Source organism: Oncorhynchus tshawytscha, unplaced genomic scaffold (genome assembly GCF_018296145.1).
Source record: "Oncorhynchus tshawytscha isolate Ot180627B unplaced genomic scaffold, Otsh_v2.0 Un_contig_3062_pilon_pilon, whole genome shotgun sequence".
NCBI classification, from domain to species: Eukaryota; Metazoa; Chordata; class Actinopteri; order Salmoniformes; family Salmonidae; genus Oncorhynchus; species Oncorhynchus tshawytscha.
The window spans coordinates 72,190-92,500 of NW_024609754.1; positions in this window are offsets into that span (position 1 = coordinate 72,190).

Sequence of the window (20,311 nt, forward strand, 5' to 3'; positions counted from 1 at the left end):
TAGAATAAGGCTCCATGGTAGCTAATACATTAGAAATAGAATAAGGCTCCATGGTAGCTAATACATTATAATAAGGCTCCATGGTAGCTAATACATTATAATAGAATAAGGCTCCATGGTAGCTAATACATTATAATAGAATAAGGCTCCATGGTAGCTAATACAGTAGAGTAGAATAAGGCTCCATGGTAGCTAATACAGTAGAGTAGAATAAGGCTCCATGGTAGCTAATACATTATAATAGAATAAGGCTCCATGGTAGCTAATACATTATAATAGAATAAGGCTCCATGGTAGCTAATACAGTAGAATAGAATAAGGCACCATGGTAGCTAATACAGTAGAATAGAATAAGGCTCCATGGTAGCTAATACAGTAGAATAAGGCTCCATGATAGCTAATACAGTAGAATAAGGCTCCATGGTAGCTAATACAGTAGAATAGAATAAGGCTCCATGGTAGCTAATATATTATAATAGAATAAGGCTCCATGGTAGCTATTACATTAGAATAGAATAAAGCTCCATGGTAGCTAATACATTATAATAGAATAAGGCTCCATGGTAGCTAATACATTATAATATAAAAAGGCTCCATGGTAGCTAATACATTAGAATAGAATAAAGCTCCATGGTAGCTAATACATTATAATAGAATAAGGCTCCATGGTAGCTAATACATTATAATAGAATAAGGCTCCATGGCTAATACATTATAATAGAATAAGGCTCCATGGTAGCTAATACATTATAATAGAATAAGGCTCCATGGTAGCTAATACATTATAATAGAATAAAGGCTAATACCATGGTAGCTAATACATTATAATAGAATAAGGCTCCATGGTAGCTAATACATTAGAATAGAATAAGGCTCCATGGTAGCTAATACATTATAATAAGGCTCCATGGTAGCTAATACATTATAATAGAATAAGGCTCCATGGTAACTAATACAGTAGAATAGAATAAGGCACATGGTAGCTAATACAGTAGAATAGAATAAGGTTCCATGGTAGCTAATACAGTAGAATAGAATAAGGCTCCATGGTAGCTAATACAGTAGAGTAGAATAAGGCTCCATGGTAGCTAATACAGTAGAATAGAATAAGGCTCCATGGTAGCTAATACATTATAATAAGGCTCCATGGTAGCTAATACAGTAGAGTAGAATAAGGCTCTATGGTAGCTAATACAGTAGAGTAGAATAAGGCTCCAAGTAAGCTAATACATTATAATAGAATAAGGCACCATGGTAGCTAATACAGTAGAGTAGAATAAGGCACCATGGTAGCTAATACAGTGGAATAGAATAAGGCACCATGGTAGCTAATACATTATAATAGAATAAGGCTCTTTGGTAGCTAATCCAGTAGAATATGATAAGGCTCCATGGTAGATAATAGATATAGTAGAATAAGGCTCCATGGTAGCTAATACATTATAATAGAATAATGCTCCAAGGTAGCTAATACATTAGAATAGAATAAGGCTCCATGGTAGCTAATACATTATAATAAGGCTCCATGGTAGCTAATACATTATAAAAGAATAAGGCTCCATGGTAGCTAATACATTATGAAAGAATAAGGCTCCATGGTAGCTAATACATTATAATAAGGCTCCATGGTAGCTAATACATTATAATAGAATAAGGCTCCATGGTAGCTAATACATTATAATAAGGCTCCATGGTAGCTAATACATTATAATAGAATAAGGCTCCATGGTAGCTAATACATTAGACTAGAATAAGGCTCCATGGTAGCTAATACATTATAATAAGGCTCCATGGTAGCTAATACATTATAATAGAATAAGGCTCCATGGTAACTAATACAGTAGAATAGAATAAGGCACCATGGTAGCTAATACAGTAGAATAGAATAAGGCTCCATGGTAGCTAATACATTATAATAAGGCTCCATGGTAGCTAATACAGTAGAATAGAATAAGGCTCCATGGTAGCTAATACAGTAGAATAGAATAAGGCTCCATGGTAGCTAATAGGCATGGTAGCTATACATTATAATAGAATAATGCTCCATGGTAGCTAATACATTATAATAGAATAAGGCTCCATGGTAGCTAATACATTATAATAGAATAAGGCTCCATGTTAGCTAATACATTAGAATAGAATAAGGCTCCATGGTAGCTAATACATTATAATAAGGCTCCATGGTAGCTAATACATTATAATAGAATAAGGCTCCATGGTAGCTAATACAGTAGAATAGAATAAGGCACCATGGTAGCTAATACAGTAGAATAGAATAAGGCTCCATGGTAGCTAATACAGTAGAATAGAATAAGGCTCCATGGTAGCTAATACAGTAGAATAGAATAAGGCTCCATGGTAGCTAATACAGTATAATAGAATAAGGCTCCATGGTAGCTAATACAGTAGAATAGAATAAGGCTCCATGGTAGCTAATACATTAGAATAAGGCTCCATGGTAGCTAATACATTATAATAGAATAAGGCTCCATGGTAGCTAATACATTATAATAGAATAAGGCTCCATGGTAGCTAATACATTATAATAGAATAAGGCTCCATGGTAGCTAATACAGTAGAATAGAATAAGGCTCCATGGTAGCTAATACATTATAATAGAATAAGGCTCCATGGTAGCTAATACATTATAATAGAATAAGGCTCCATGGTAGCTAATACAGTAGAATAGAATAAGGCACCATGGTAACTAATACAGTAGAATAGAATAAGGCTCCATGGTAGCTAATACAGTAGAATAGAATAAGGCTCCATGGTAGCTAATACAGTAGAATAGAATAAGGCTCCATGGTAGCTAATACATTAGAATAGAATAAGGCTCCATGGTAGCTAATACATTATAATAGAATAAGCCTCCATGGTAGCGATTACATTAGAATAGAATAAAGCTCCATGGTAGCTAATACATTATAATATAATAAGGCTCCATGGTAGCTATAATACATTATAATAGAATAAGGCTCCATGGTAGCTAATACATTAGAATAGAATAAGGCTCCATGGTAGCTAATACATTATAATAGAATAAGGCTCCATGGTAGCTAATACATTATAATAGAATAAGGCTCCATGGTAGCTAATACATTATAATAGAATAAGGCTCCATGGTAGCTAATACATTAGAATAGAATAAGGCTCCATGGTAGCTAATACATTATAAGGCTCCATGGTAGCTAATACATTATAATAGAATAAGGCTCCATTATAATGGTAGCTAATACATTATAATAGAATAAGGCTCCAGGTAGCTAATACATTAGACTAGAATAAGGCTCCATGGTAGCTAATACATTATAATAAGGCTCCATGGTAGCTAATACATTATAATAGAATAGGCTCCATGGTAAGCTAATACAGAAGAATATAATAAGGCACCATGGTAGCTAATACAGTGGAATAGAATAAGGCTCCATGGTAGCTAATACATTATAATAGAATAAGGCTCTTTGGTAGCTAATACAGTAGAATAATAAGGCTCCATGGTAGCTAATACATTATAATAGAATAAGGCTCCATGTTAGCTATTACATTAGACATTATAATAGAATAAGGCTCCATGGTAGCTAATACATTATACATGGTAGCTAATACATTATAATAAGGCTCCATAGCTAATACATTATAATAAGGCTCCATGGTAGCTAATACATTATAATAGAATAAGGCTCCATGGTAGCTAATACAGGCTATGGTAGCTAATACATTATAATAGAATAAGGCTCCATGGTAGCTAATACATTAGACTAGAATAAGGCTCCATAGCTAATACATTATAATAAGGCTCCATGGTAGCTAATACATTATAATAGAATAAGGCTCCATGGTAGCTAATACAGTAGAATAGAATAAGGCACCATGGTAGCTAATACAGTAGAATAGAATAAGGCTCCATGGTAGCTAATACATTATAATAAGGCTCCATGGTAGCTAATACATTATAATAGAATAAGGCTCCATGGTAGCTAATACAGTAGAATAGAATAAGGCTCCATGGTAGCTAATACAGTAGAATAGAATAAGGCTCCATGGTAGCTAATACATTAGAATAGAATAAGGCTCCATGGTAGCTAATACATTATAATAGAATAAGGCTCCATGGTAGCTAATACAGTAGAATAGAATAAGGCTCCATGGTAGCTAATACATTATAATAAGGCTCCATGGTAGCTAATACAGGCTATGGTAACTAATACATTATAATATAATAAGGCTCCATGGTAGCTAATACATTATAATATAATAAGGCTCCATGGTAGCTAATACATTATAATATAATAAGGCTCCATGGTAGCTAATACATTATAATAGAATAAGGCTCCATGGTAGCTAATACATTATAATATAATAAGGCTCCATGGTAACTAATACATTATAATATAATAAGGCTCCATGGTAACTAATACATTATAATATAATAAGGCTCCATGGTAACTAATACATTATAATATAATAAGGCTCCATGGTAGCTAATACATTATAACAAGGCTCCATGGTAGCTAATACATTATAATAGAATAAGGCTCCATGTTAGCTAATACATTATAATAGAATAAGGCTCCATGGTAGCTAATACATTATAATAAGGCTCCACGGTAGCTAATACATTATAATAGAATAAGGCTCCATGTTAGCTATTACATTAGACTAGAATAAGGCTCCATGGAAGCTAATACATTATAATAAGGCTCCATGGTAACTAATACAGAAGAATATAATAAGGCACCATGGTAGCTAATACAGTGGAATAGAATAAGGCACCATGGTAGCTAATACATTATAATAGAATAAGGCTCTTTGGTAGCTAATCCAGTAGAATATGATAAGGCTCCATGGTAGATAATAGATTATAGTAGAATAAGGCTCCATGGTAGCTAATACATTATAATAGAATAATGCTCCAAGGTAGCTAATACATTAGAATAGAATAAGGCTCCATGGTAGCTAATACATTATAATAAGGCTCCATGGTAGCTAATACATTATAAAAGAATAAGGCTCCATGGTAGCTAATACATTATGAAAGAATAAGGCTCCATGGTAGCTAATACATTATAATAAGGCTCCATGGTAGCTAATACATTATAATAGAATAAGGCTCCATGGTAGCTAATACATTATAATAAGGCTCCATGGTAGCTAATACATTATAATAGAATAAGGCTCCATGGTAGCTAATACATTAGACTAGAATAAGGCTCCATGGTAGCTAATACATTATCATAAGGCTCCATGGTAGCTAATACATTATAATAGAATAAGGCTCCATGGTAACTAATACAGTAGAATAGAATAAGGCACCATGGTAGCTAATACAGTAGAATAGAATAAGGCTGCATGGTAGCTAATACATTATAATAAGGCTCCATGGTAGCTAATACATTATAATAGAATAAGGTTCCATGGTAGCTAATACAGTAGAATAGAATAAGGCTCCATGGTAGCTAATACAGTAGAATAGAATAAGGCTCCATGGTAGCTAATACATTATTTTAGAAGAAGGCATGGTAGCTAATACATTATAATAGAATAATGCTCCATGGTAGCTAATACATTAGAATAGAATAAGGCTCCATGGTAGCTAATACATTATAATAGAATAAGGCTCCATGTTAGCTAATACATTAGACTAGAATAAGGCTCCATGGTAGCTAATACATTATAATAAGGCACCATGGTTAGCTAATACATTAGAATAAGGCTCCATGGTAACTAATACATTATAATATAATAAGGCTCCATGGTAGCTAATACATTATAATATAATAAGGCTCCATGGTAGCTAATACATTATAATATAAAAAGGCAACATGGTAGCTAATACATTAGAATAGAATAAAGCTCCATGGTAGCTAATACATTATAATAGAATAAGGCTCCGTGGTAGCTAATACATTATAATAGAATAATGCTCCATGGTAAATAATACATTATAATAGAATAAGGCTCCATGGTAGCTATTACATTAGAATAGAATAAGGCTCCATGGTAGCTAATACATTATAACAAGGCTCCATGGTAGCTAATACATTATAATAGAATAAGGCTCCATGTTAGCTAATACATTATAATAGAATAAGGCTCCATGGTAGCTAATACATTATAATAAGGCTCCACGGTAGCTAATACATTATAATAGAATAAGGCTCCATGTTAGCTATTACATTAGACTAGAATAAGGCTCCATGGAAGCTAATACATTATAATAAGGCTCCATGGTAGCTAATACATTATAATAGAATAAGGCTCCATGGTAACTAATATAGAAGAATATAATAAGGCACCATGGTAGCTAATACAGTGGAATAGAATAAGGCACCATGGTAGCTAATACATTAGACTAGAATAAGGCTCCATGGTAGCTAATACATTATCATAAGGCTCCATGGTAGCTAATACATTATAATAGAATAAGGCTCCATGGTAGCTAATACATTATAATAAGGCTCCATGGTAGCTAATACATTATAATAGCATAAGGCTCCATGTTAGCTAATACATTAGACTAGAATAAGGCTCCATGGAAGCTAATACATTATAATAAGGCTCCATGGTAGCTAATACATTATAATAGAATAAGGCTCCATGTTAGCTAATACATTAGAATAGAATAAGGCTCCATGGAAGCTAATACATTATAATAAGGCTCCATGTTAGCTAATACATTAGACTAGAATAAGGCTCCATGGAAGCTAATACATTATAATAAGGCTCCATGGTAGCTAATACATTATAATAGAATAAGGCTCCATGGTAACTAATACAGTAGAATAGAATAAGGCACCATGGTAGCTAATACAGTAGAATAGAATAAGGCACCATGTTAGCTAATACATTAGAATAAGGCTCCATGGTAGCTAATACATTATAATATAATAAGGCTCTATGGTAGCTAATCCAGTAGAATATGATAAGGCTCCATGGTAGGTAATACATTATAGTAGAATAAGGCTCCATGGTAGCTAATACATTATCATAAGGCTCCATGGTAGCTAATACATTATAATAGAATAAGGCTCCATGGTAACTAATACAGTAGAATATAATAAGGCACCATGGTAGCTAATACAGTAGAATAGAATAAGGCTGCATGGTAGCTAATACATTATAATAAGGCTCCATGGTAGCTAATACATTATAATAGAATAAGGTTCCATGGTAGCTAATACAGTAGAATAGAATAAGGCTCCATGGTAGCTAATACAGTAGAATAGAATAAGGCTCCATGGTAGCTAATACATTATAATAGAAGAAGGCATGGTAGCTAATACATTATAATAGAATAATGCTCCATGGTAGCTAATACATTAGAATAGAATAAGGCTCCATGGTAGCTAATACATTATAATAGAATAAGGCTCCATGTTAGCTAATACATTAGACTAGAATAAGGCTCCATGGTAGCTAATACATTATAATAAGGCACCATGGTTAGCTAATACATTAGAATAAGGCTCCATGGTAACTAATACATTATAATATAATAAGGCTCCATGGTAGCTAATACATTATAATATAATAAGGCTCCATGGTAGCTAATACATTATAATATAAAAAGGCAACATGGTAGCTAATACATTAGAATAGAATAAAGCTCCATGGTAGCTAATACATTATAATAGAATAAGGCTCCGTGGTAGCTAATACATTATAATAGAATAAGGCTCCATGGTAACTAATACATTATAATAGAATAAGGCTCCATGGTAGCTATTACATTAGAATAGAATAAGGCTCCATGGTAGCTAATACATTATAACAAGACTCCATGGTAGCTAATACATTATAATAGAATAAGGCTCCATGTTAGCTAATACATTATAATAGAATAAGGCTCCATGGTAGCTAATACATTATAATAAGGCTCCACGGTAGCTAATACATTATAATAGAATAAGGCTCCATGTTAGCTATTACATTAGACTAGAATAAGGCTCCATGGAAGCTAATACATTATAATAAGGCTCCATGGTAGCTAATACATTATAATAGAATAAGGCTCCATGGTAACTATTATAGAAGAATATAATAAGGCACCATGGTAGCTAATACAGTGGAATAGAATAAGGCACCATGGTAGCTAATACATTATAATAGAATAAGGCTCTTTGGTAGCTAATCCATTAGAATATGATAAGGCTCCATGGTAGATAATAGATTATAGTAGAATAAGGCTCCATGGTAGCTAATACAGTATAATAGAATAATGCTCCAAGGTAGCTAATACATTAGAATAGAATAAGGCTCCATGGTAGCTAATACATTATAATAAGGCTCCATGGTAGCTAATACATTATAAAAGAATAAGGCTCCATGGTAGCTAATACATTATGAAAGTATAAGGCTCCATGGTAGCTAATACATTATAATAAGGCTCCATGGTAGCTAATACATTATAATAGAATAAGGCTCCATGGTAGCTAATACATTATAATAAGGCTCCATGGTAGCTAATACATTATAATAGAATAAGGCTCCATGGTAGCTAATACATTAGACTAGAATAAGGCTCCATGGTAGCTAATACATTATCATAAGGCTCCATGGTAGCTAATACATTATAATAGAATAAGGCTCCATGGTAACTAATACAGTAGAATAGAATAAGGCACCATGGTAGCTAATACAGTAGAATAGAATAAGGCTCCATGGTAGCTAATACATTATAATAAGGCTCCATGGTAGCTAATACATTATAATAGAATAAGGTTCCATGGTAGCTAATACAGTAGAATAGAATAAGGCTCCATGGTAGCTAATACAGTAGAATAGAATAAGGCTCCATGGTAGCTAATACATTATAATAGAAGAAGGCATGGTAGCTAATACATTATAATAGAATAATGCTCCATGGTAGCTAATACATTAGACTAGAATAAGGCTCCATGGTAGCTAATACATTATCATAAGGCTCCATGGTAGCTAATACATTATAATAGAATAAGGCTCCATGGTAGCTAATCCATGGTAGCTAATACATTATAATAGCATAAGGCTCCATGTTAGCTAATACATTAGACTAGAATAGGCTCCAGGCTAATACTCCATGGTAGCTAATACATTATAATAGAATAAGGCTCCATGTTAGCTAATACATTAGACTAGAATAAGGCTCCATGGAAGCTAATACATTATAATAAGGCTCCATGTTAGCTAATACATTAGACTAGAATAAGGCTCCATGGAAGCTAATACATTATAATAAGGCTCCATGTTAGCTAATACATTAGAGGCTCCATAGCTAATACAATAAGGCTCCATGGTAGCTAATACATTATAATAGAATAAGGCCCCTGGGTGACTGAGTGTGAGGGTTCTATTTGGGACAGAGCCCTGGAGTGTCTGAGGGTGATTTGGGACAGAGCCCTGGAGTGTCTGAGAGTGAGGACAGAACCCTGAAGTGACTGAGTGTGAGGGTTCCATTTGGGACAGAGCCCTGAGTGACTTGAGAGTGAGGACAGAGCCCTGAGTGACTGAGAGTGAGGACAGAGCCCTGAAGTGACTGAGGGTGATTTGGGACAGAGCCCTGGAGTGACTGAGTGTGAGGGTTCCATTTGGGACAGAGCCCTGGAGTGACTGAGTGAGGGTTGAGGACAGAGCCCTGGAGTGTCTGAGAGTGAGGACAGAGCCCTGGAGTGACTGAGAGGGTTCCAGGGACAGAGCCCTGGAGTGACTGAGAGTGAGGACAGAGCCCTGGAGTGACTGAGAGTGAGGACAGAGCCCTGAAGTGACTGAGTGTGAGGGTTCCATTTGGGACAGAGCCCTGGAGTGACTGGAGTGAGGACAGGGCCCTGGAGTGACTGAGAGTGGGACAGAGCCCTGAAGTGACTGGAGAGTGAGGACAGAGCCCTGGAGTGACTGAGTGTGAGGGTTCTATTTGGGACAGAGCCCTGGAGTGTCTGAGAGTGAGGACAGAGCCCTGGAGTGACTGAGAGTGAGGACAGAGCCCTGAAGTGACTGAGTGTGAGGGTTCCATTTGGGACAGAGCCCTGGAGTGACTGAGAGTGAGGACAGAGCCCTGGAGTGACTGAGAGTGAGGAAAGAGCCCTGAAGTGACTGAGTGTGAGGGTTCTATTTGGGACATAGCCCTGGAGTGACTGAGAGTGAGGACAGAGCCCTGGAGTGACTGAGAGTGAGGACAGAGCCCTGGAGTGTCTGAGAGTGAGGACAGAGCCCTGAAGTGACTGAGTGTGAGGGTTCTATTTGGGACAGAGCCCTGGAGTGTCTGAGAGTGAGGACAGAGCCCTGGAGTGACTGAGTGAGGACAGAGCCCTGGAGTGTCTGAGAGTGAGGACAGAGCCCTGGAGTGTCTGAGAGGAGGAGTTTACTGGTGTAATTAGCTGACTTGTGTCTGGGGTTAGAGTCCGGTTAGAGTCTGTGGGTATGATTTGGGTACAGTGTCTACAGGACCAGCCCTATACTACTGTCTGCTGATATCAGGCATGTACAGGCGTGGCCAAAAGTTTTGAAAATGACAGGGTTCCATTTCCACAGTTTGCTGCTTCAGTGTCTTTAGATGATTGTTGTCAGAGTTACTATGGAATACTGAGAGTATAATTACCTGGAAGTGACTGAGTGTGAGGGTTTTATTGACAATTACGTGAGTGACTGCAAAGAGTCAACAGAGGAGAGGGACTGGAGAGGTGGACAGAGCCCTGGAGTGTCTGAGAGAGGACAGAGCCCCTGAGGAGCGAGGAGGTGAGGGTTCATTTGGAGAGGAGGAGAGAGACTGGAGAGGAGTGACAGAGCCCTGGAGTGAGGAGAGTGAGGACAGAGCCCTGGAGGGACAGGAGAGGAGGACAGAGACTGGAGAGGAGGAGAGAAGGGAGCAGAGACTGGAGTAATTAGGAGAGACTTGTGGAGAGGGACAGAGAGGAGGAGAGACAGGAGAGGAGGGGAGACAGGACCAGGAGGGAGAGAGATCAGGAGAGACAGGCGTGGAGAGGAGTTTTGAAATGACAGAGAGGAGGAGAGAGAGGGAGTGTCTTTAGATAGAGAGTCAGAGGGAGGAGAGAGAGAGGGGAGAGAGACAGGAGTGTCAAGGAGGAGAGAGACAGGGAGGAGGGGAGAGAGACAGGAGAGGAGGAGAGAGACAGGAGGAGGAGAGAGAGAGAGAGAGGAGAGGAGGAGAGACAGAGAGAGAGGAGAGAGACAGGGGAGGAGAGAGAGGGAGAGAGAGAGAGGAGAGAGACAGGAGGAGAGAGACAGAGAGAGGAGGAGAGAGACAGGAGAGGAGAGGGAAGGAGAGAGACAGGAGAGGAGGAGAGAGACAAGGAGGAGGGGAGGAGAGGAGAGGAGAGGAGAGGAGGAGAGACAGGAGAGGTGGAGAGAGACAGGAGGAGAGAGGAGAGAGAGACAGGGAGAGGAGGAGAGAGAGGGGAGAGGAGGAGAGAGAGAGACAGGAGAGAGAGGGAGAGACAGGAGGAGACCAAGGAGAGGAGAGAGACAGGAGAGGAGGGGAGGAGAGGGGAAAGGAGGAGAGAGACAGGAGAGGGAGGAGAGAGACAGGAGAGAGTGGAGAGAGACAGGGAGGAGAGAGAAGAGAGGAGGAGAGAGACAGGAGAGGAGAGGGAGAGACAGGAGAGGAGGAGCAAGAGAGGAGAGACAGGAGAGGGAGAGACAGGAGAGGAGGAGGATACAGGAGAGAGAGGGAGAGGAGAGAGACAGGAGAGGAGGAGACAGACAGGAGGAGAGGAGGAGAGACAGGAGAGGAGGAGAGATAGGAGAGGAGGAGAGACACAGGAGAGGAGGAGAGAGGAGGAGAGACAGGAGAGGAGGAGAGACAGGAGAGAGAGGAGGAGAGACAGGAGAGGAGGAGAGAGACAGGAGGGAGAGAGACAGGAGGGAGGAGAAAGACAGGAGGGAAGAGAGACAGAGAGAGGAGAAGAGAGAGGAGAGGAGGAGAGAGACAGGAGAGGAGGAGAGAGACAGGAGAGGAGAGGAGAGAGACAGGAGACGAGGAGAGACAGAGAGGAGGGGAGAGAGACAGGAGAGGAGAGGAGAGAGACAGGAGAGGAAGAAGAGAGAGGAAGGGAGAGGTGAAGAGAGACAGGAGAGGTGAAGAGAGACAGGAGAGGTGAAGAGAGACAGAGAGAGAGGAGGAGAGAGAGAGGAGAGAGACTGGAGAGGAGTGAGAGAGACAGGAGAGAGAGGAGAGAGACAGGAGAGGAGGGAGGAGAGACAGGAGAGGAGGAGAGGAGGGAGAGAGGAGAGAGAGAGACAGGAGAGGAGAGAGGAGAGAGAGAGGAGAGGAGGAGAGAGACAGGAGAGGAGAGAGGAGAGGAGGAGAGAGAGAGAGGAGAGACATGAGAGGAGGAGAGAGACATGAGAGGGAGAGAGACAGGAGAGGAGGAGAGAGAGACAGGAGGGAGGAGAGAGACAGGAGAGAGAGAAGAGACAGGAGGAGAGACAGGAGGGAGGAGAGAGACAGGAGAGAGGAGAGAGAGACAGGGGAGAGGAGGAGAGAGACAGGAGGAGAGAGAGAGGAGGAGAGAGACAGAGAGAGGAGAGAGAGAGACAGGAGGGAGGAGGGGAGAGAGACAGAGAGGGAGGGAGAGAGACAGGAGGAGAGGAGGAGGAGAGAGACAGGAGAGGAGGAGAGACAGGAGAGGAGGAGAGAGACAGGAGAGGAGGAGAGAGAGGGAGAGGAGGAGAGAGACAGGGAGAGAGACAGGAGAGGAGGAGAGAGACAGGAGAGAGGAGAGAGGAGAGAGACAGAGAGAGGAGGGAGAGGAGGAGAGAGGAGGAGAGAGGAGAGAGACAGGAGAGAGGAGGAGAGAGACAGGAGAGGAGGAGAGAGACAGGAGGGAGAGGACAGGAGAGAGGAGAGGGGAGAGGAGGAGAGAGACAGGGAGGAGGAGAGAGAGGGAGAGAGACAGGAGAGGAGGAGAGAGACAGGGGGAGAGGAGGAGAGAGACAGGAGAGGAGAGAGAGACAGGAGAGAGGGAGAGACAGGAGAGAGACAGAGGAGACAGGGAGAGAGAGGAGAGAGACAGGAGAGGAGAGGGAGAGGAGAGAGAGGAGAGAGACAGAGGAGAGAGGAGAGAGACAGGAGAGGAGGAGAGAGAGAGAGAGAGAGAGAGAGGAGAGGAGAGATACAGAGAGAGGAGAGAGACAGGAGAGGAGGAGAGAGAGAGGAGAGAGAGGAGAGAGAGAGAGGAGAGAGAGGAGAGAGGAGGAGAGAGATGAGAGGAGAGAGACAGGAGAGGGAGAGAGACAGGAGAGAGGAGGAGAGAGACAGGACAGGAGAGGAGAGACAGGAGAGAGACAGGAGAGAGAGGAGAGAGAGAGGAGAGAGACAGGAGAGGAGAGGAGAGGAGAGGAGAGACAGAGGAGGAGGAGAGAGACAGAGGGAGGGAGAGACAGAGGAGGAAGAGAGACAGGAGAGGTGGAGAGAGACAGGAGAGAGAGGAGAGGACAGAGAGAGAGAGAGACAGGAGAGGAGGAGAGAGACAGGAGAGAAGGAGAGAGACAGGAGAGGAGGAGGAGAGAGACAGGAGAGAGCTGAGTCTCCAGACCTATTAGAGGAGGAGAGAGACCAGGAGAGGAGGAGGGAGAGAGAGACAAAGAGAGAGAGAGACAGGAGAGGAGGAGACTGAGGAGGAGGAGAGAGAGAGGAGAGAGAGGAGAGACAGGAGAGGAGGACACATGAGAGAGGAGAGAGACAGGGAGAGAAGGAGAGAGACAGGAGAGAGGAGGAGTCTCCAGGAGGGAGGAGGAGAGAGACAGGAGAGGAGGAGAGAGACAGGAGAGGAGAGAGACAGACAGAGGAGAGAGGAGGAGGAGACAGGAGAGGAGAGAGAGAGACAGGAGAGGAGGAGAGAGAGCAGAGGAGGAGAGAGATCAGAGACAGAGAGAGGAGGACCAGAGAGGAGGAGGAGAGACATTGAGAGAGGAGAGAGACAGGAGAGGAGGAGAGACCACAGGAGGGAGACTGAGAGGAGGAGAGAGACAGGAGAGAGAGGAGGGAGAGAGAGACAGGAGAGAGGAGAGAGACAGGAGGAGAGGAGAGTCTCCAGGAGAGACAGGAGAGAGACAGGAGAGAGAGGAGGAGAGAGGAGGAGAGAGACAGGAGAGGAGGAGGAGATGGGAGAGACAGGAGAGAGACAGGAGGAGGAGGAGAGAGAGAGAGAGACAGGTCAGAAGAGAAGAGGAGAGAGGACAGGAGAGAGGACCAGAGAGAGAGACAGGAGAGAGGAGGAGAGAGGACAGGAGGAGAGAGAGAGACAGGAGACAGAGAGAGACAGGAGAGAGAGGAGGAGAGAGGGAGGAGAGAGGAGAGAGAGACTGAGAGGAGGAGAGAGACAGGAGAGGGAGGAGAGAGGAGACAGGAGAGAGAGGGAAGAGCTGAGACGAGAGAGAGGAGAGAGACAGGAGGAGGGACCAGAGAGACAGGAGGAGAGGAGAGAGACAGGAGAGAGAGAGAGAGGAGAGACAGGAGAGAGAGGAGAGGAGGAGAGAGACAGAGGAGGAGGAGAGAGACAGAGAGGAGGAGAGAGACAGGAGAGGAGGAGAGAGGAGGAGAGACTGAGGAGGGAGAGAGAGGAGAGAGAGGAGAGACAGGAGAGGTGGAGAGACCACCAGGAGAGAGAGGAGGAGGAGAGAGACAGGAGAGGAGGAGAGAGACAGGAGAGAGACAGGACAGACTGAGGAGAGAGAGACAGAGAGAGGAGAGAGAGAGAGAGAGGAGAGAGACAGAGAGGAGGAGAGGGAGAGAGAGAGGAGGAGAGAGAGGAGAGAGACAGGACCAGAGGAGAGAGACAGGAGGAGGAGGAGAGAGACAGGAAGAGGAGAGAGACAGGAGAGACAGGAGAGGAGAGAGAGAGGAGAGAGGAGGAGAGACAGGTCAAGAGAGAGAGACAGGAGAGAGGAGAGAGACAGGAGAGGAGGAGAGAGGAGGGAGAGAGAGTCAGGAGAGAGACAGGAGAGGGGAGGATCTCTACAGGAGAGGAGGAGAGACTGAGAGAGAGGAGAGAGACAGGAGAGGAGGAGAGAGACAGAGGAGGAGAGAGACTGAGAGGAGGAGAGAGACAGAGAGAGGAGAGAGACAAGAGGAGGAGAGAGCCCCCCTTCATCAGGAGAGGAGAGACAGAGAGAGAGAGGAGGAGAGGAGGAGAGAGACAGGAGAGAGGAGGAGCTGAGGAGAGAGGACAGGAGAGGACCAGGAGAGGACAGAGAGGAGGAGGAGAGAGAGACAGGAGAGAGAGAGAGAGGAGGAGAGAGACAGGAGAGAGAGGAGAGGGACAGGAGAGGAGAGGAGGAGAGAGACAGAGAGAGGAGAGGACAGGAGGGAGGAGAGACAGGAGGACAGGAGAGAGAGGAGAGAGAGGAGAGGGAGGAGAGAGGGAGAGGAGGAGAGAGACTGGAGAGGAGGAGAGAGACAGGAGAGAGAGAGAGAGAGACAGAGAGAGGGAGGAGGGAGACAGGAGAGAGAGGAGAGACAGGAGAGGAGAGAGAGGAGAGAGACAGGAGACATGAGAGGAGGAGAGAGAGACAGGAGAGAGAGGAGAGAGACAGGAGAGAAGGAGAGAGACAGGGAGAGGAGGAGAGAGACAGGAGAGAGAGGAGGGAGAGAGACAGGAGAGAGAGAGAGAGATACAGGAGAGAGACAGAGAGAGGAGGAGGAGAGAGCCAGGAGAGAGGAGAGGAGACAGGGAGGAGGAGAGAGACAGGAGAGGAGAGAGAGAAGGAGAGGGGGAGAGGATAGAGAGAGAGGAGAGAGGAGGAGAGAGGAGGGAGGACAGGAGGAGGAGAGAGACAGGAGAGAGGAGAGAGTGGAGAGGAGAGGAGGAGAGAGACAGGAGAGGAGGAGAGAGACAGGAGAGAGAGGAGGAGGAGGAGAGAGACAGGAGAGAGGGGTGGAGAGAGACAGGAGGAGAGAGAGAGGAGAGGAGGAGAGACAGGAGAGAAGGAGAGAGACAGGAGACGAGGAGAGAGAGAGAGAGAGAGAAAGAGAGGAGAGAGACAGGAGGGAGGAGAGAGACAGGAGAGAGAGGAGAGAGACAGGAGAGGGAGAGGAGAGACAGGAGAGACAGGAGAGAGGGAGAGAGACAGGAGACAGGAGAGAGAGGAGGAGAGAGAGAGAGAGAAGGAGGAGGAGAGAGGAGGAGAGAGAGACAGGAGAGGAGGAGAGAGACAGGAGAGGGAGGGAGAGATACAGGAGAGAGAGGAGAGAGACAGGAGAGGAGGAGAGAGACAGAGAGAGAGGAGGAGACAAGGAGACAGAGAGAGGAGGAGAGAGGACAGGAGAGGAGGAGAGAGGAGACAGGAGAGAGGAGAGAGACAGGAGAGAGAGAGAGAGAGGAGGAGGAGGAAGAGAGAGACAGGAGAGGAGGAGAGAGACAGGAGAGAGAGGAGAGGAGAAGAGAGAGGAGAGAGGACAGAGAGAGGAGAGAGAGGACAGGAGAGGAGAGACAGGAGAGAGGAGAGAGACAGGAGAGAGGAGAGAGAGAGGAGACAGGAGAGAGAGAGAGAGGAGAGAGACAGGAGACGAGGAGAGACAGGAGGGAGGAGAGAGACAGAGAGAGCAGAGAGAGAGAGAGAGGAGAGGACAGGAGACAAGAGAGGAGAGAGAGAGGAGAGAGACAGGAGAGGAGGAGAGAGAGAGGAGAGAGACAGGAGAGGAGACAGACATGAGAGGAGGAGAGAGAGAGGAGAGAGATTACAGGAGAAGAGAGGAGAGGAGGAGAGAGGAGTGAGAGAGACAGGAGAGGAGAGGAGGAGAGAGACAGGAGGCGAGGAGAGAGACAGGAGGAGAGGAGAGAGACAGGAGAGAAGGAGAGAGACAGGAGAGAGAGGAGAGAGACAGAGGAGAGGAGAGAGACAGGAGAGAGAGGAGAGAGACAGGAGAGAGGAGAGAGGAGAGACAGGAGAGAGACAGGAGAGGGAGGAGAGAGAGAGAGGAGAGAGACAGGAGAGAGAGGAGAGAGACAGGAGAGAGAGACAGGACAGGAGGACAGAGAGAGAGAGGAGGAGAGAGAGAGAGGAGAGGAGGAGAGAGACAGGAGAGGTGTGAGAGAGGAGAGGAGGGGAGAGACAGGAGAGAGGAGGAGAGAGACAGGAGAGAGAAGAGGAGAGAGACAGAGAGACAGGGGGAGGAGAGACAGAGAGAGAGACAGAGAGAGAGAGAGGAGAGAGAGACAGGAGAGGTGAGAGAGAGAGACAGGAGAGAGACAGGAGAGGAGACAGGAGAGGAGGAGAGCAGAGACAGGAGAGGAGGAGAGAGACAGGAGAGGAGGGGAGAGCAGAGAGAGAGGAGAGAGACAGGAGGAGAGAGAGAGACAGGAGAGGAGGAGAGAGACAGGAGGAAGGAGAGTGACAGGGAGAGAGAGGAGAGAGAGAGACAGGAGGGAGAGAGAGAGACAGGAGAGACAGGAGGGGAGAGGACAGGAGAGAGAGAGAGGAGAGGAGAGAGGAGAGAGACAGGAGAGACAGGAGAGAGGACAGGAGAGGACAGGAGAGGAGAGAGAGAGACAGGAGAGAGACAGGAGAGGAGGAGAGATACAGGAGAGAGGAGAGGAGAGGAGGAGAGAGAGAGAGAGGGAGAGACAGAAGAGGAGAGAGAGGGACAGAGGAGAGAGGAGAGAGACAGGAGAAGAGGGAGATACAGGAGAGAAGAGGAGGAGACAGGAGAGAGGAGAGAGACAGGAGAGGAGGAGAGGGACAGGAGAGAGGAGAGAGAGGGACAGGAGAGGAGGAGAGAGATGAGAGAGGAGGAGAGAGACAGGGAGAGAGGAGAGGAGAGAGGACAGGAGAGGAGAGGAGGAAGATACAGGAGAGAGAGGGAGAGACAGAGAGGAGGAGAGGGAGAGGAGAGAGAGAGAGACAGAGAGGAGAGGTGGAGAGAGACAGGAGAGAGGAGAGAGACAGAGAGAGGAGAGAGACAGGAGAGAGAGAGAGACGGGAGAGAGGAGAGAGAGAGGAGAGAGAGAGAGAGAGAGAGACAGGAGAGGAGAGGAGAGAGAGAGAGAGAGAGAGAGGAGGAGACAGGGAGAGAGAGGAGAGAGACAGGAGAGAGAGGAGAGAGGAGAGAGACAGGAGAGGAGGAGAGAGACAGGAGGAGAGAGAGAGAGAGGAGGAGAGAGAGAGAGAGGAGAGAGACAGGAGAGAGGAGAGACAGGAGGAGGAGAGAGACAGAGAGAGAGAGAGGAGAGAGACAGGAGAGGGAGAGAGAGAGAGAGAGGAGAGAGGAGAGAGAGAGGAGAGGAGGAGAGGAGACAGGAGAGAGAGACAGAGAGGAGGAGAGAGAGAGGAGAGGACAGAGAGAGACAGGAGAGGAGGAGAGAGAGAGGAGAGAGACAGGAGAGGAGGAGAGGAGGAGAGAGAGAGGGACGAGAGAGAGACAGGAGAGGAGGAGAGAGACAGGAGAGGAGAGAGAGAGGAGAGGAGGAGAGAGACAGGAGAGAGAGGAGAGAGACAGAGAGGAGGAGAGAGACAGGAGAGGAGGAGAGAGACAGGAGAGAGGAGAGAGAGGAGGAGAGAGACAGGAGAGGAGGAGAGAGACAGGAGAGAGAGAGAGAGACAGGAGAGGAGAGAGAGGAGAGAGAGAGAGGAGAGAGAGACAGGAGAGAGGAGAGAGACAGGAGAGGGAGAGAGACAGGAGAGAGAGGAGAGAGACAGGAGAGGAGGAGAGAGACAGGAGGAGGAGAGAGAGAGAGGACAGGGAGAGAGGAGAGAGACAGGAGGAGAGGAGAGAGACAGGAGAGGTGGAGAGAGGGAGAGAGAGAGGAGAGAGGACAGAGAGAGAGAGGAGAGAGACAGGAGAGGAGGAGAGAGACAGGAGGAGGAGACAGAGAGAGAGATGAGAGAGACATGAGGAGGAGAGAGACAGGAGAGAGAGGAGAGACAGGAGAGGAGGAGAGGACAGAGAGGAGGAGAGAGACAGGAGGAGACAGGAGAGAGACAGGAGAGAGAGGAGAGAGGAGAGAGACAGGAGAGAGGAGAGAGACAGGAGAGGAGGAGAGGAGAGAGGAGAGGAGGAGAGAGACAGGAGAGGAGAGACAGGAGAGAGGAGGAGAGAGCAGGAGAGAGAGAGAGAGACAGGAGAGGAGGAGAGAGACAGGAGAGAGAGAGGAGAGACAGAGAGAGAGGAGAGAGACAGGAGAGAGGAGAGAGAGAGGAGAGAGAGAGGACAGGAGAGAGGAGAGACAGGAGAGAGGAGAGAGACAGGAGAGGAGAGGAGAGAGAGAGAGAGAGAGAGACAGAGAGAGAGGAGAGAGACAGGAGAGGAGGGAGAGAGACAGAGAGAGGAGGAGAGAGACAGGAGAGAGGAGAGAGACAGAGAGGAGAGAGAGAGACAGAGAGGAGGGAGAGACAGGAGAGAGAGAGGAGAGAGACAGGAGAGAGAGAGAGAGAGAGACAGGAGAGAGGAGAGAGAGGAGAGAGGAGAGGAGGAGAGAGGAGAGAGAGGAGGAGAGAGACAGGAGAGAGAGAGAGAGACAGGAGAGGAGGAGAGAGAGAGGAGAGAGACAGGAGAGGAGGAGAGAGACAGGAGAGGAGAGAGACAGGAGGAGAGGAGAGAGACAGGAGAGAGACAGGAGAGAGAGGAGAGAGACAGGAGAGGAGGAGAGAGACAGGAGAGAGGAGAGAGAGGAGAGAGAGAGAGAGACAGGAGAGGAGGAGAGACAGAGGAGGAGAGAGACAGGAGAGGAGGAGAGAGACAGGAGAGGAGGAGAGAGACAGGAGAGAGGAGAGATTACAGGAGAGAGAGAGAGACAGGAGAGGAGGAGAGAGACAGGAGAGGAGAGAGAGACAGGAGAGGAGAGAGAGACAGGAGAGACGAGAGAGGGGAGGAGAGAGACAGGAGAGAGGAGAGAGAGACAGAGAGAGAGGAGGAGAGAGAGAGACAGGAGGAGGAGAGAGACAGGAGAGGAGGAGAGAGACAGGAGAGAGAGGAGAGAGACAGGAGAGAGAGAGAGAGAGACAGGAGAGGAGAGACAGAGGAGAGAGACAGAGAGAGGAGGAGAGACAGGAGAGGAGGAGAGAGACAGGAGAGAGAGGGAGAGACAGGAGAGGAGGAGAGAGACAGGAGAGAGGAGAGAGAGGAGAGAGTGGAGAGACAGAGGAGAGGGAGAGAGACAGGAGAGAGAGAGAGAGGAGAGAGAGGAGAGAGGAGGAGAGAGGAGAGAGACATGAGAGAGAGGAGAGAGACAGGAGAGGAGGAGAGGAGAGGAGGAGAGGAGAGAGAGGAGAGAGACAGGAGAGGAGGGAGAGAGAGGAGAGAGAGGAGAGAGACAGGAGAGAGGAGAGAGACAGAGAGAGGAGAGAGACAGGAGAGGAGGAGAGAGACAGGAGAGAG